The 13042-nt window shown below is 35.9% G+C and overlaps 1 long non-coding RNA gene across 1 annotated transcript; it reads right to left on the minus strand.

The window, feature by feature from the left end:
* Positions 1-379: 379 nt before the first annotated feature.
* LOC130956352 (uncharacterized) lies at positions 380-4114 on the minus strand. Its single transcript, XR_009077082.1, has 7 exons — positions 3638-4114; positions 3259-3450; positions 2258-2303; positions 2079-2172; positions 1067-1131; positions 740-873; positions 380-600 (listed from the first exon to the last, which is right to left on the minus strand). It is a non-coding gene; the product is annotated as an uncharacterized LOC130956352 (long non-coding RNA).
* Between the last annotated feature and the right edge of the window lie 8928 nt (positions 4115-13042).

The raw sequence follows: 13042 nt of genomic DNA on the forward strand, positions 1-13042 counted from the left end.
GCATTTAAAAAAAGGGGGCTAAGATTCAACCCCCCCTTCTCTTAGCCACTGAAACCATCAAAAGGGTCACGTCCGCCAGCGTGCCGGTTGCTCTATCGCCACACTTTTATGGATCTATCGGCACGTTTTTTCTATTGGCACGCTTTCATTTGTTGGCACGCTTAAAAAGCGTGGCCATATCTATTAACCTATAGCTACGCTTTAAAAGCGTACCAAAAAATGTACATATCGCCACGCTTTTGAAGGGTGCCGATAACACCTCAAAAGCGTGGCTTGCCAGCTAAAATCTTTTGCCACGTTTTCAAAGCGTGGCCTATTCCTTTGTCAAATTAAAAAAAAAAAAAGAGAAAATTAGAATGTATAAAAAATTATTTTTTTATTGATTTACATGAATTATTTACATGCTAAAATTGTAATTAAAAAATTACAATACTTTAACAAAACTAATAATTGAATTAGGACAAAATAAGTTCACCATTAGAACTTAGGAGATCATTAGAACTATCAAAATTATCATTAGAACTTATCGCCAATCTTGCTCTTTGATGCAGTCTCTCGTAGATATGCTACCATTTTATTGGCACCTTCAGATTCACATTCCTACATGAAGGAGATGGATTTGTAAAATAAACCATTACACTTAACCATGCTCATTTTACAAAGAAAATCAAAAGATAAAACTGAAATGCCAAGATCATGTTACAAATGAAACTTCAATTGCAACCATGATGACACCTACCTCAGTCATATCTAGAAAAGAATCCATAAGTTGCCCAGTGTTCCTTCACAACATCAGCCAAAGAGATCAGTTTCTCCCCTGCCTTCTTGTCTTTGTTGCGGTGCGCAATAATAGAAAGCCAAGCTAAAACAGTCCTGTAAACAAAAGATACACAATAATTTTTCTTTTCTTGGAGAACACATAGATGTTACCATTCTAAATGGTCAACATTGTTTTTCAGAATTCTAATAATTTCAAGATATATTTATAGTAATGGAGCTCCAAAATCAGGACCATTTTCAGCATACAAAATAAAGACAATTTTATAAAATAAAGAGCTAAACTCACCTTAGATTAGGATCAGGATGACCATGTCCAAAATCTTCCAAAGGGATTCCATTTGCGATTGAATCCTACATTGCATAATTAAAACTTGTAAATTACTTTCAACTCTTTAAAAAAGGTTTTAAAGGGGCAAAACATAAAAAAGATGTAATCAATTTCAAGACTGAGACTTTCATAATTTGTGAGCATAATAACCAGCAACATACATCAGCCATGATATGCTCACTTTGTTCAAAACATGATAAATTTTATATATGGAATCTTAAGAATAACCAAGAAAGATTAGACAACCAAAAGAAGACATGCAAGATCCAGGAAGTCAAGCCATAAGAATTGCAAAGAAGAACAGAAAGGTCAACCTCTTTAGTTACAAATAAGATTGACTAAACAGAAAAAACTAGAAACTAAAAACCACAGTGCATTAAAAGAATAAATTTGTTTTGTCAAACAGGAAATCTCGTATTATTGAGAGCAAGGTATTAGATGGAGAACTTCTTTCATTAATGCCACAATAAACAAGAATATGTGAAGCAACAATTGTAGAAAATTAGAGCTGCAAAGCAGAAAAGAAAAAAAGAAAAAAAGGGACAGAGAAACAAAGAGACGAAGAGATCAAGGGGAGAACCAGATACGAAACAAAATGGGACATGCAATCCCATAATGTTAGCATTAGCATTAGCAATCCCATAATGTTAGCATTAGCAATTTAAAAGCTTTTAATCTGGTCTCTACTGTTTTGAACAGAACATTTATCTTCAAATTGAATTACCACCCTAGAAAAAGTAATGATTAACAAGGCATAGTAAAAGTAATGATTAAGTCACAATCCATTTCCACTGCAACTAACCAAATTTCAGTTTTTATGAGACATTTTAAAGCAATAAAATAGTGAAAAAAAATATCTTAACAGAAACTACATTGGCTACAGCATACTTAAGAAGCAGTGATAGGCACTGCTCGAGCAAAGCACAAGCACAAGCTACGCTAAGAACCTTAGGCATTCAAGAGAGCTCACCTTCCTTATTACATTCAGGGTCTTCAAGAATCATCAATTCATTATTAGGGTCATCTGGTAAGTCTTCGAGCCTATCCTCAAACCAGATTTGTATCTAAAATCTCCCCAAAAATAAAGGATTAATAAAGAAAGAAACGATATCAGAAACAAAAATTCATCAGCTAAGAAAATGTGTGAACCTTAGTCCATCTAACAGTAGGTTTCCCGGCACGGCCAGCAGAGCAGCTGCACTTATTTAAATAACAGAAGCAATTTATATTGTTGCAAAAAAAATATACAATTGAATTGGTTTAGATCGAAGAACAAACTAAAAGTAACCCAAAGTAGTGTGAAAAAAGGTAGGAAACTTGCACTAGAATTAGAATCACAGCAAATCCAGAAAAGAGATATCGAAGAACAAACTAAAAGTAACAGAAAAAAATGATTCTCTAAATTAGCCGATTCGATATCTCAGATAAACATTCTACTTACTGATATAGGCACATTATATTCACAGAAAAATAAACTGGAAGAGAAGATAATTTTGAAGAGTAGCGACGCATCAATTCAAGTTTAAAGTATTATTGATAAGATCAGTATACAACACAAAAGGAGAAATTTATTGCAATTGAGAAAAGAGATGAGAATTGAAAAGTTTAAAAATGTGAAATAATTGAGTACAAGACTTATATACTAGTATGACATAATGATTACTCATATAGCTAAGCAAGATTATAATGAAACAAAATCATAAACAAATTGTAAAATAAAAAAACATACTAAAGCAAGAAACAGAAACCCAAAAAATTAGAAAACCCAAAAATAAAATCCCCGAACCCCCAAAAATTCACAGAACTAATTGAAAATCCATATATACATGCATTTTGCTACTGTCTCAGTTCGCCATGGTAGTTAAAAAATCACATGAATATAGTTAAAAAAACAAATTCTCCAAAATAAAAACACTAGAAATTACAAAATTAGAAGCTGCAGAATTCTAAAAATCACGAATCTAGCTGTAGAAGAACCTAGTAAAAAAAAATCAAAATAGCAGGGGTTAGACTTCAAACAAAAAGATGTTAATTCTTGCAAAACATTGCATATTCATCAAGATAACATGCCGATTTTTCTAGCATATTCCACATTCAATTTTTTTTTAAAATAATAACGATAACAAAAAATGAAGGGAGAAAATCTTTACCTTTACAACACCTCCAGTTTTTCTTCCAGCCAAGACATCCATTAGCGTGGTTTTTCCAGCCCTGCTTACTCCAACCAATCCTGTCAACACTCCAGGCCTAAAAGCCCCAATAACATTAACAAGCAGCTGCAGCCTTTTTTCTTGTATCCCTTGTTGTTTCAATTCCTGAAGAAATAATTGATATCTTTTAGCCTGCCAGAACAGAACCAAATGTCAAGAAGTTTAGAAGAAAAAAAACCCTAAACCAAGTATCAGATTAGAGCAAAAAATATAAATTTAGAAAAATCAGAAAAAAATGAAGAACCAAGAAAATCAAAACAAAAAATCAAGTTCAAAAACAAATAATCAGATCAAGAAAAATCTTGAACAGATAATTTACCACGGTGCTGCGAACGCTGAACGTGGCTGACGGAGGTGCGACGAGTGACGGAGGTGGAGACGGTGGTGCGACGACTTCAGACAGGGAGACGGCAACGCGGCGGGTGCCAAACCATGGAGGGAGGAGTGACGATTGAGGGTTTGCGAGAGAGAGCGTCGACGGAGGGTTTGCGACAGAGAGTGAGCGCCGAGGGAGGCCTTACCAGAGTGAGTCACCGCCGCAGGAGGGATAGGTGTTTACAGACGGAAGGAGCGCCGATGCAGGGAACACCGGCAGAGGTGGCACCTACGGAGGGATTGCTAGAGAGGGTTGGAACGAGGTTGACCAACGAGTGTTATTAGGGGAGAGAGTGAGAGCACCGGCGATGAGCTCTATGTTAGGTGAAGAGCGCCGCCGCCGTTAGGGTGATGAGCTCTGTGTTAAGGTTTTCGCTTTTAAGGCATTGTTTCAAAGAAGAGGAGGGTGTGTTTCGAGGAAAGGAAGAAGTGTTGTTAGGGCCTTAGGGAGTTTGTTGTGTAAACTATTTGTTTCGAACTAAGAGGGGTGTAATTTTTTTTTTTTTGAACTTTGTGGTCACGCTTATAAAGCGTGCCAAAAGATTTAGAGGAAACGGCCACGCTTTAAAATGTAACAATAACAAAACCATTTTGCCACGTTTCAAAAGCGTGCTAATTTCCCTCTATGGCCACGCTTTTTAAGGGTGGCGATAAAAAAGCGTGGCCAAATTTTAAATAAGTGGCCACCCTCATAAAAGCGTGCCGATTTCTCTCTATGGCCACGCTTTTCAAGCATGGTAAAAAAAACGTGGCCAAATCACAAATCAGTGGCCACCCTCGCAAAAGCGTGCCCATAGACCACTTTTGGGCATGCTTTAAAAGCGTGGCAAGAAAAAAGGGTGCCGACAAGCCTTTTTTCTTGTAGTGTCTCTTTAATCATCAAAATGGTACCTAATATCCCAAAACGCAGAGAGCAACATCGTGATGATGTGCTACCGTGCGACTACTGTGAAAGCCATTAACAATCCAAACTTCACATGATCACCTGCATCATAGTACTCTCTAACCAAGTCCACCTTCAAAAGCAAGAACATATATTCTGTGCAGCTCTTTTTCAGTCTCTATTTTTCGAAGCATGTGGACGAACGGTTAACCCGGTTAACGGTGACGTTGGACTACTATGGACTGGAAACTGGCACATGTGCCAGGCCGCCATTGAAACGGTGCTCCGAGGAGGCTCCCTTAGGCCTATGCCGGAGCTACTCGGTCTCAACACGCCTGTTCCTGTCGCTGTTGACGTCGACTCCGAGGGAGAAGTCACGTGCGCTGACGCGCGGAAGCTCCAAGACCCAAACCCGAGTCCGAGCATAAGGTTCACGAGCTCCTGATCTGGTAAAGACAGTTCCGGCTGGAAGCGGAAGCAATCAAAGGAGTGGGTCATAGTAGGGAGGTGAGGAGGCGGAGAGGGCCTGATGATGAGAGAGGTCTGTGTGTTTGATTATTAGAGGTGGGTAGGTTAATGTGAGAGAGAAGATAAAAGTTTTTATATGTTTTAATTAGGTTTAGTTAATCAATTTTAAATTTTTTAAATTTTAAATTTAAAAAATTTAAAATTAATTATTAATATAAATTTATGTGGTTTTGTTTAGTTTTTAGCTAATAACCTCTTGATTCATATACTTTTCCATTACAAATATGCTAATAATTTTATGACACTATTTTTCCTTTAAATAATAAATACGTGATCATGTTTGTTCTCGATTGACGCATACAACAAATTAATTGACCCTATTAAAACTATATTTGATAATGCTTGAAAAACAAAAAAATAATAAGAATTTATCTTATTTAATATTTATTAATTATTTATTAATTATTATAATTAATAAATATTAAATAAAATAAATTTTAATTGTTTTTGTCTAATTTATTTTAATTATTAAATGTTTTTTATTTATTATATATAAAAATAATTTTTTGTCGCAAATTTAAATAGTTCATTATAGATACTCATACTACAAGAATCATAAAAGAAGAGATACCCACACGAAAAAGTTGAGGTCAGACATGGTGACTTGAGGTCAGACATGTGGAAAGCGATTTGGGCTGTTGGAACCGAGGTAGGGATTTAATTCACATTAAATTTAGAATAAATTTTTAAAATAAATAAATGATAAGAAAAGATAATTATAAAAAAATTAATTATGTCAATTAAATTAAAAGAATAATTCACTTTTTTATATAAACACAAATATTATTAATTATATATTTTTATTTATTATTTATAATAATTTAATTATGTAACATTACTCAATTTTAATGGTCAATTATAATGTACATAAAAATAGTTTAATTAAATAGTAAGGACGTACACCATCAACGTTTCCTTCGGGACTATAAAGACAAACAACACGGGTGCATCTCATTTGACATTTATCGCACTTAACACTAGCACACCCAACATGAGTAGTGTTTCTCCAAACAACTTTAGTGTAGCATTTACAATCACCACTAATGCATGAATTAGATTTATGGTCGTAGTACTTTTTGTTGGCAATCCACCACGCCACCGCTTTTGCTCCCATAATGGGATCGGATCCCCTATTCCACAAAGAATTCTGGCCGTAGTAAGAGCTTGGGATTGGCTGAAGTTTCCCCTCGAGACAATTTCGGATGAGTTTATTCAAAAGCTTTTGAGCTTCTTTTGCTAATTTCACATCCCACTTCAACGGAGGAATCCTAACATTTGCTCAGAGTCTTGTACCGCAGTTACTATGCACAATGGCAATAATATGCTTACAAAGCTTATTATTATTATTTCTATCTTCATCCTCGTTTTATTGTTTTAGAGGACAAGTGTTTAGGTTTGGATATGTATCATCTATTTATATTATGTCGTAGTTGCCTTTTCGTGTACTTAGAATAATACATGTATCAAAATTTACTAGATGATCAACAAAGAAATATAAATTATTAATAAAGGTGGTGGATTTTGTTTTAAACTTTTATTTAATAAAGGTGTTTACTTTAATATATACGGCAAAAACGTTTTTTAATCAAGACGATACAATAGACGCTTTAAATAAAAAAAAGTTTAAAAAATCAATTATTTTATTAATATTTGGTCCGTATTTAATTAATAGAAAAAGAATATACAATTTTATATTATTAAATATAATCTTACACTATTAAAAATATTAATATTAATTAATTAATGGTTATAAATCACAAATGTGTGCTAATCTTATGACACTACTTTTCCTTTAAATAATAGATATTTACTAAATCATGTTTGTTCTCGGTTGACGCATACAACAAATTAATTGACCCAATCAAAACTATATTTGATAATGTTTGTAAAACAAAAAAAATTAAAATTTATTTTATTTAATATTTATTAATTAATTATTAATTATTATTATAATTAATAAATATTAATAAAATAAATTTTAATTATTTTTGTCTAATTTATTTTAATTATTAAATATTATTTATTTATTATATATAAAAAATAATTTTTTGTCATAAATTTAAATAATTCATTATAGATACTCATATTACAAGAATCATAAAAGAAGGGACACCCATACAAAAAAAATGATCAGTTTTCAATTTAGTTTGATCGATCGATTTTTGGCCAATTTAATCGTTAATGAACATTTTTTAAACAGATAATTTTAGTTTATCAACTAAATTATATAGTTAAACGATTCTCAATCTAACTAATTGACTCAATTTGATTTTCAAAACATTGGTTGTTTCTATCAAATTTTTAATTGTTATTTGATCTACTAATCTTTACTTTCTTTTATTGAGGGTCAAAAAGTTGTTAATTATCAAAAAAAAATTAATGATTAATACTTGTTCTGGGAGGATTATTCCTTCCGAGCTATACGTCGATCCTGTGATGGTCTCAGGTGTTTGAAAATTCGATCTAAACTCAGAGTATCCTCGTGAACTCGGACCCAAGTATGGTACCTGCAAAAAGGATTCCGATACTTAAGTTAGTGAAGAATTACTTAAGAAGATATACGTGTAATCAATGAAGTGGTGTATTGAATATTTTACTTCATGTCGTCGGTCACCTCTTGATTTATAACTCGTCTAGGGCTGAATTATTCGTCAACTAGTGCCGAGATCTCCGTGACCGACGTGAGGGCGTGATTTTTGGAAGAGGGGTTTGTTGGGATAGGATTCGTTTACGTTAAGGAGTTTCGTTTAATTTTTGAATTGATTCTATCTTAATCGAGGTATAATTCGGTGTTTTCGACATATAAGGGATACGGTACATAGCCCCCAAACATGACTTGCCATTTTCATACTTTTAGCAAGTTGAGCTTTATAATGTAGTTATACCTCAGTTGTGAATATTTATGTTAGCCCCTAATCTCAACATGCATTAGTCCCTGACCTTTTACCCCGCGGACATTTTAATCCTTGATCATTGAAAAATACTTTTAAGTCCCTAACGTCCTTAAAAATTAGACGGATCAGTTCCTCCGTCCATAAGTCACCGTCAGACCCAACGAAAAATGCTAACATGGCTACCCCTCTGCTTACCTGTCTTAACGACTTTCCCACATGGCATGTTAGTGGGATGGAGTTTTTGAAAAATAGACACATAAGTCCCTATCACTCGAAACAACGTAGTTTTGTGTGCTGCCCTAATCTTCAAATTCATTTGGGTCGTTTGTTTATGGTGGTGGCTGGTGGTGAGGAGAAGAGTTGTACGAATTTCAACAATGGCTACGAAGGGGGCATCATCAACCTCAAGAAGAAGCGTAAGTGGAGTAAGAGGAAAAAAAATCTGCTTCAAACTCAATTCCATGTGTTGTTCATGCTAACCATCCAAACGACGTTGTCGCCTCGAGGTGCTTCTGTGGAGTTTGTGCAGTAATGTATATGTCGAGGACCATTAGCAACACTAACAGAATCTTCTTGGGTTGTCCATTCTATAAGGTAAGTTAAAAAATTTTGGCTTTGGTCTGATTTGAGATGGATGCAGACAGTAGATGATTTTGGTGATTTTGACAGGGAAAGGAACCTCATTACAAATTTTTTGTTTGGGTCAATGAGTATCTTGCTAGAATAGGAAGTAATTGTTGCATCTATGACAGTAGACATTTGGTTGAGAAACATGTTGAAGTTGTAGAAGAGGAAGAGGAAGATGAATTGGATCATAGAATGACTATTTTGGAGGAGAAGATTATTACTTTGAAGAAGAAGAAAAACCTGTTAGCCTTGTGTATTCCTATAATTATATTTGCTGTTTTTGTTGCTTTTTATGTAGCTATTGCTTGAGAGATAAATTATAGAAATCATGATAGAGAATGGGATGTTCTAGGTTTTTCTTGTTTATTGAAACATGCCATTTTGGCAAGTTATGGATCCTGTAATCTAAATGAAACTCTAGTTATAATATCAGTATGTTGAACTTATGTTTTGAATATCTAAATAAATATGGAAACATTGAAGAATGAGACTTAGTAGTTGTATACATAATTTAGAAAGTTGATGTTATATTGCTAAACAAGTTTTTCATAGCCAGAGTTTCCTAAAACTTCCCAAAATGAACAAGTCTCCTAAAGTGAATAGTTTGATGAAGCTTAACATGTCAAAAGTAAGCCTCAAACACAAAATACAGATCCTAATTCGAGGATGTCCAGAAATAGGTATAAGCCAAACTGCAAAACCAAGTTGACTAAAAGCTAATACAAGATATAGTGGAATGCCCAAAGTTACACAGTTCTTCACTTCTTTGGCACGATGGAAGGTGGATTAGGGATGAATTTGAATAATGTGGTTGTGGTCGTGCTTGCTACTGCTAATGTCTCCTGGGTAGCTGCTGCATTCGGTCTTGGGATGACTTGAGGTGGTTGTGGGCCAATGGGATTTGGCTTACTTTGAGGGGGGAGTGGACTGGGGCATAGTGGAGCTAGTGGTCTGAATATCTTCTGCTTGGGCCTCATCTTCGATGGAGTTGCTTGAGCTTTTTGGTGGGTTGTAGATGGAACTTGGAGTGGAGGTCTAAACAGTGTCCTTCTGGCTACTAGTCCTGGCCTGACTTGGGGTGCTACTAGTGTTGCTGCCACAGGGTTGGAAGGACCTGGGGTTACACCACTTTAGACCTGTGTTGAGACATGGGTTGAGAAGAATTGTAATTAGTCATTAATTAATCAATAATGCACATTAAACATTCAGTAACTTACAGCAGGTATGAGTTGCTGACTAGGTATGTTATGATCCTAACTAGATGGAGCATCCTGACTAAACAGTAAATAGACATTAAATAAACATTCAATAAGACACAAATTCCTAACTAGTTAAGAAATCAAACAGATTACTCCTTCAGCGAATTACTTACACTATCAGTTGGAGCTGATTGTGATAGTGGGATGACTGCCAATGACTGAGATGTGGAACCTTTCTTGGGCTTCTTTGTCTTAGGTTTTCAATTGGGGTCAGATGGAGCACCCTTGCATGTCTTGTAGTTATGTCCCATTGAACCACACTTACTACAAGTGACTTTGAATGACCTCTTTAACTTTTCTCCTTGTTGCATCATTGGCTTGTGCACTTTTGGCCTGCCAATTGGTCTCTTTATGATAGGAGGATCCGGCCTTGAATACTCAGTCTTTGTCCAGAACTCCTCACTTGGTACATGCTAAATACAATGAGCATATGTCTTGTGTATTAACTCTATGCATAACCATGGATGCACATAATCTTCCGGATGATTATGCCTCTTCCTTATTGCTGCTATGGCATGGATACATGGCATGCCTAACACAGAAGACAACATCATGAACCAGAATAGAATGAACCATTAATAAAACATCATTCAGCCAGAAACTTAAAATATTGAAAACAATAGATTAAAACATCTTGGACATGTATTGAAATAATGCGTACGAATAAATTAAAACTAACTAGTGAGCTGTCATTTGTTGCATGAGCAGGTCTGCCTGATGAGATCCACGTCCACCTTTGTAGCTTTACGACTTGTTTCGAAACGCTTACGTGTATCATCACCTATCCACTCTGCATGCCATTTATTAGTAGGCCTTATTAGACGCTCTATCCTTTTCTACTGAACAGGTGCGAGCTTTCCAGTATAATCACTAAGTAGCTCTTTATGCTTAATCACCCTCTGCATTAGATAGCACCTAATTTCTTCACACATTGTGAGGATAGGCTTGTTTCTATAGTTGACTATCTTTGAATTTAACACTTCACACATGTTATTTGTGAGGTTGTCCACTTTTGGCCCATGGGAGGAATATGCCTTCACCCTAGTAGTTGGCTCAAACTTGGAATGATATTCCCATGTCCCTTGATTAATGTCTTTGAGCTTCTCCATATGTTTCTTGAATTCGGGTATGGTGGTGCACCTAGCACAATCCCAAACCACCTCCCGAATATACAAATCCTTAAATCGGTTTATAAAGTTTTTCCAAATGTGCATCACACAGCTTCAGTGATGGGCATTTGGCATCACTTCTTTCAATGCAGGTAGCAATCCCTAACACGGTACACAAAGATTTCACCATTAAACAGAATTCAGAATAATTCAACTAGTATCAAGTATATAAAGAGTTATGAATGTTACCTTCTGTTGGTCGGACATAAAATTCCAACCATTAGTCTGCACACCCCCCAGATCCTCTTGAAGTAGAGTAAGAAACCACTTTCAAGACTCCTTGGTTTCAGACCTTGCAACTCCATAAGCAACAACAATTAAATTGATTATTCGCATCTTGGGTCACTACTGTTAGGAGTTGTCCACCATAGTATGTCTTCAGGAAACAACCATCAAGGTGGATTAGAGGCCTATATCCACTCTTGAACCCCTGCTTGCATGCCTCTAACCCTATATAGAGCTTATCAAACACAGGAGGGGATTGAGGAATTGGAGTTACACACAGCTCTGCCCTAGACCCAGGGTTGTTTCTTAGAATCTCAAACAAATAATCCCTCATATTATTGTACTGCTCCCTCTCATTGCCCATTATCGTTTCCTTTGCCTCTTTAACTGCTCTATAGACCATTTTTGGATGTGCATTGAGTGAGAACTCCTTTCTCAGAAAGTCAACAGCTTCATTTGTTCTCATGTGAGGCTGTGTACTCATTCTCTTCTCCACCTTCTTACTAATCCAATGTTGATCAGCAGTGTTACTTTCCAGGTCCCTTGCACATGTGTGATCGTTTTTGTAAGTCTTCACTTGATAGCATTACAGTGATTTGTTGTATGACAAATGAACTAACCACGGGCACTCATCATCCATGCATCCCACCCTAACTCTCTCCCTATCATTCTTAATCCACCTAAGCTCTCTACCCTCAGTAATGAAAGAGTCTTTCACAACTTCTTTAAATCTCTCTATGGTTGCAAACCTAGTCCCTAATTCAAACCGACCCTCTCCAAAAGCATAATTATCATCAAATTCAGGAAACGTGTGCTTGCTGGATTCATCATCTGATGATATAGGAGTGTGTAAATCCTCAGAATGGTAATCATATATGGGGTCATCATCATCATCTTGGACTGCACTGACATAGAACCTCACAGTTGGATCTCTGTTGGGATGTTGCTCATTGGGCTCAGAATTGGCTTGTTACTCATTGGACTCAGTCCTGGCCTGCTGCCTTCTATTCACCTCAGATGTCCCCATTCCACTACTTTGTCCCTTCTTTAACCAACTTCTCCTATTCCTATTCACACCTGTCTTCTTTGTAGCTGGCTTATTTCCAGATGGCTTCTTTGTAGATGGCTTAGTTGGAGACACAATTTTTTCCTTTCTCTTACTAACTCTCTTCCTCTTTCTTGTTCTGTCCTCAGCACTATTTTCTTCTTCATCACTGTTACTTTCATATCCAGGTGGTGGAGGTTTGTAGGGCTCATCCTCCATACTCTCGTACCCATCATCTGAAGATGAATTCTAAATCTCTTCTAACACAGGACTCTTGCCTTTGTTTCCACCATCCTCCACAATCTCAGGCTCATCAACAGGGTGGTTAAAGTACAGGTAAAACTCATTCGTCTTTGTATTCTTCATTTTGTTCTCTCGCATGGCATTAATCTCTGCATCCCCCGTCAAACTGTGCAGCCCCGACTTAGCGTCATCACTCATTGGATCATACCAATAAATTGCCTTGTATGATTGGTACCCTAAGCCTTTAAAAAGTGTGATCAAGCCCCCAAAATTTACAAAACCCAGGTCCATTTTGGGAAATTTCTCTACCTTTCCATTTTGATAAACAAGGGAACCATTACTGTTTCTGACAAAACTACCTCCATAGTGGAAAACTGGCACCAGAAACACATCTACCATCTAGGAAAAAAACAAAAATCAATGATCAACTAACTCTACACTCAAACATCAATCTCCTTCAAAAAATAGAAACAGAA

The sequence above is a fragment of the Arachis stenosperma genome, chromosome 10, assembly GCF_014773155.1.
Source record: "Arachis stenosperma cultivar V10309 chromosome 10, arast.V10309.gnm1.PFL2, whole genome shotgun sequence".
In the NCBI taxonomy this organism is placed as follows: domain Eukaryota; kingdom Viridiplantae; phylum Streptophyta; class Magnoliopsida; order Fabales; family Fabaceae; genus Arachis; species Arachis stenosperma.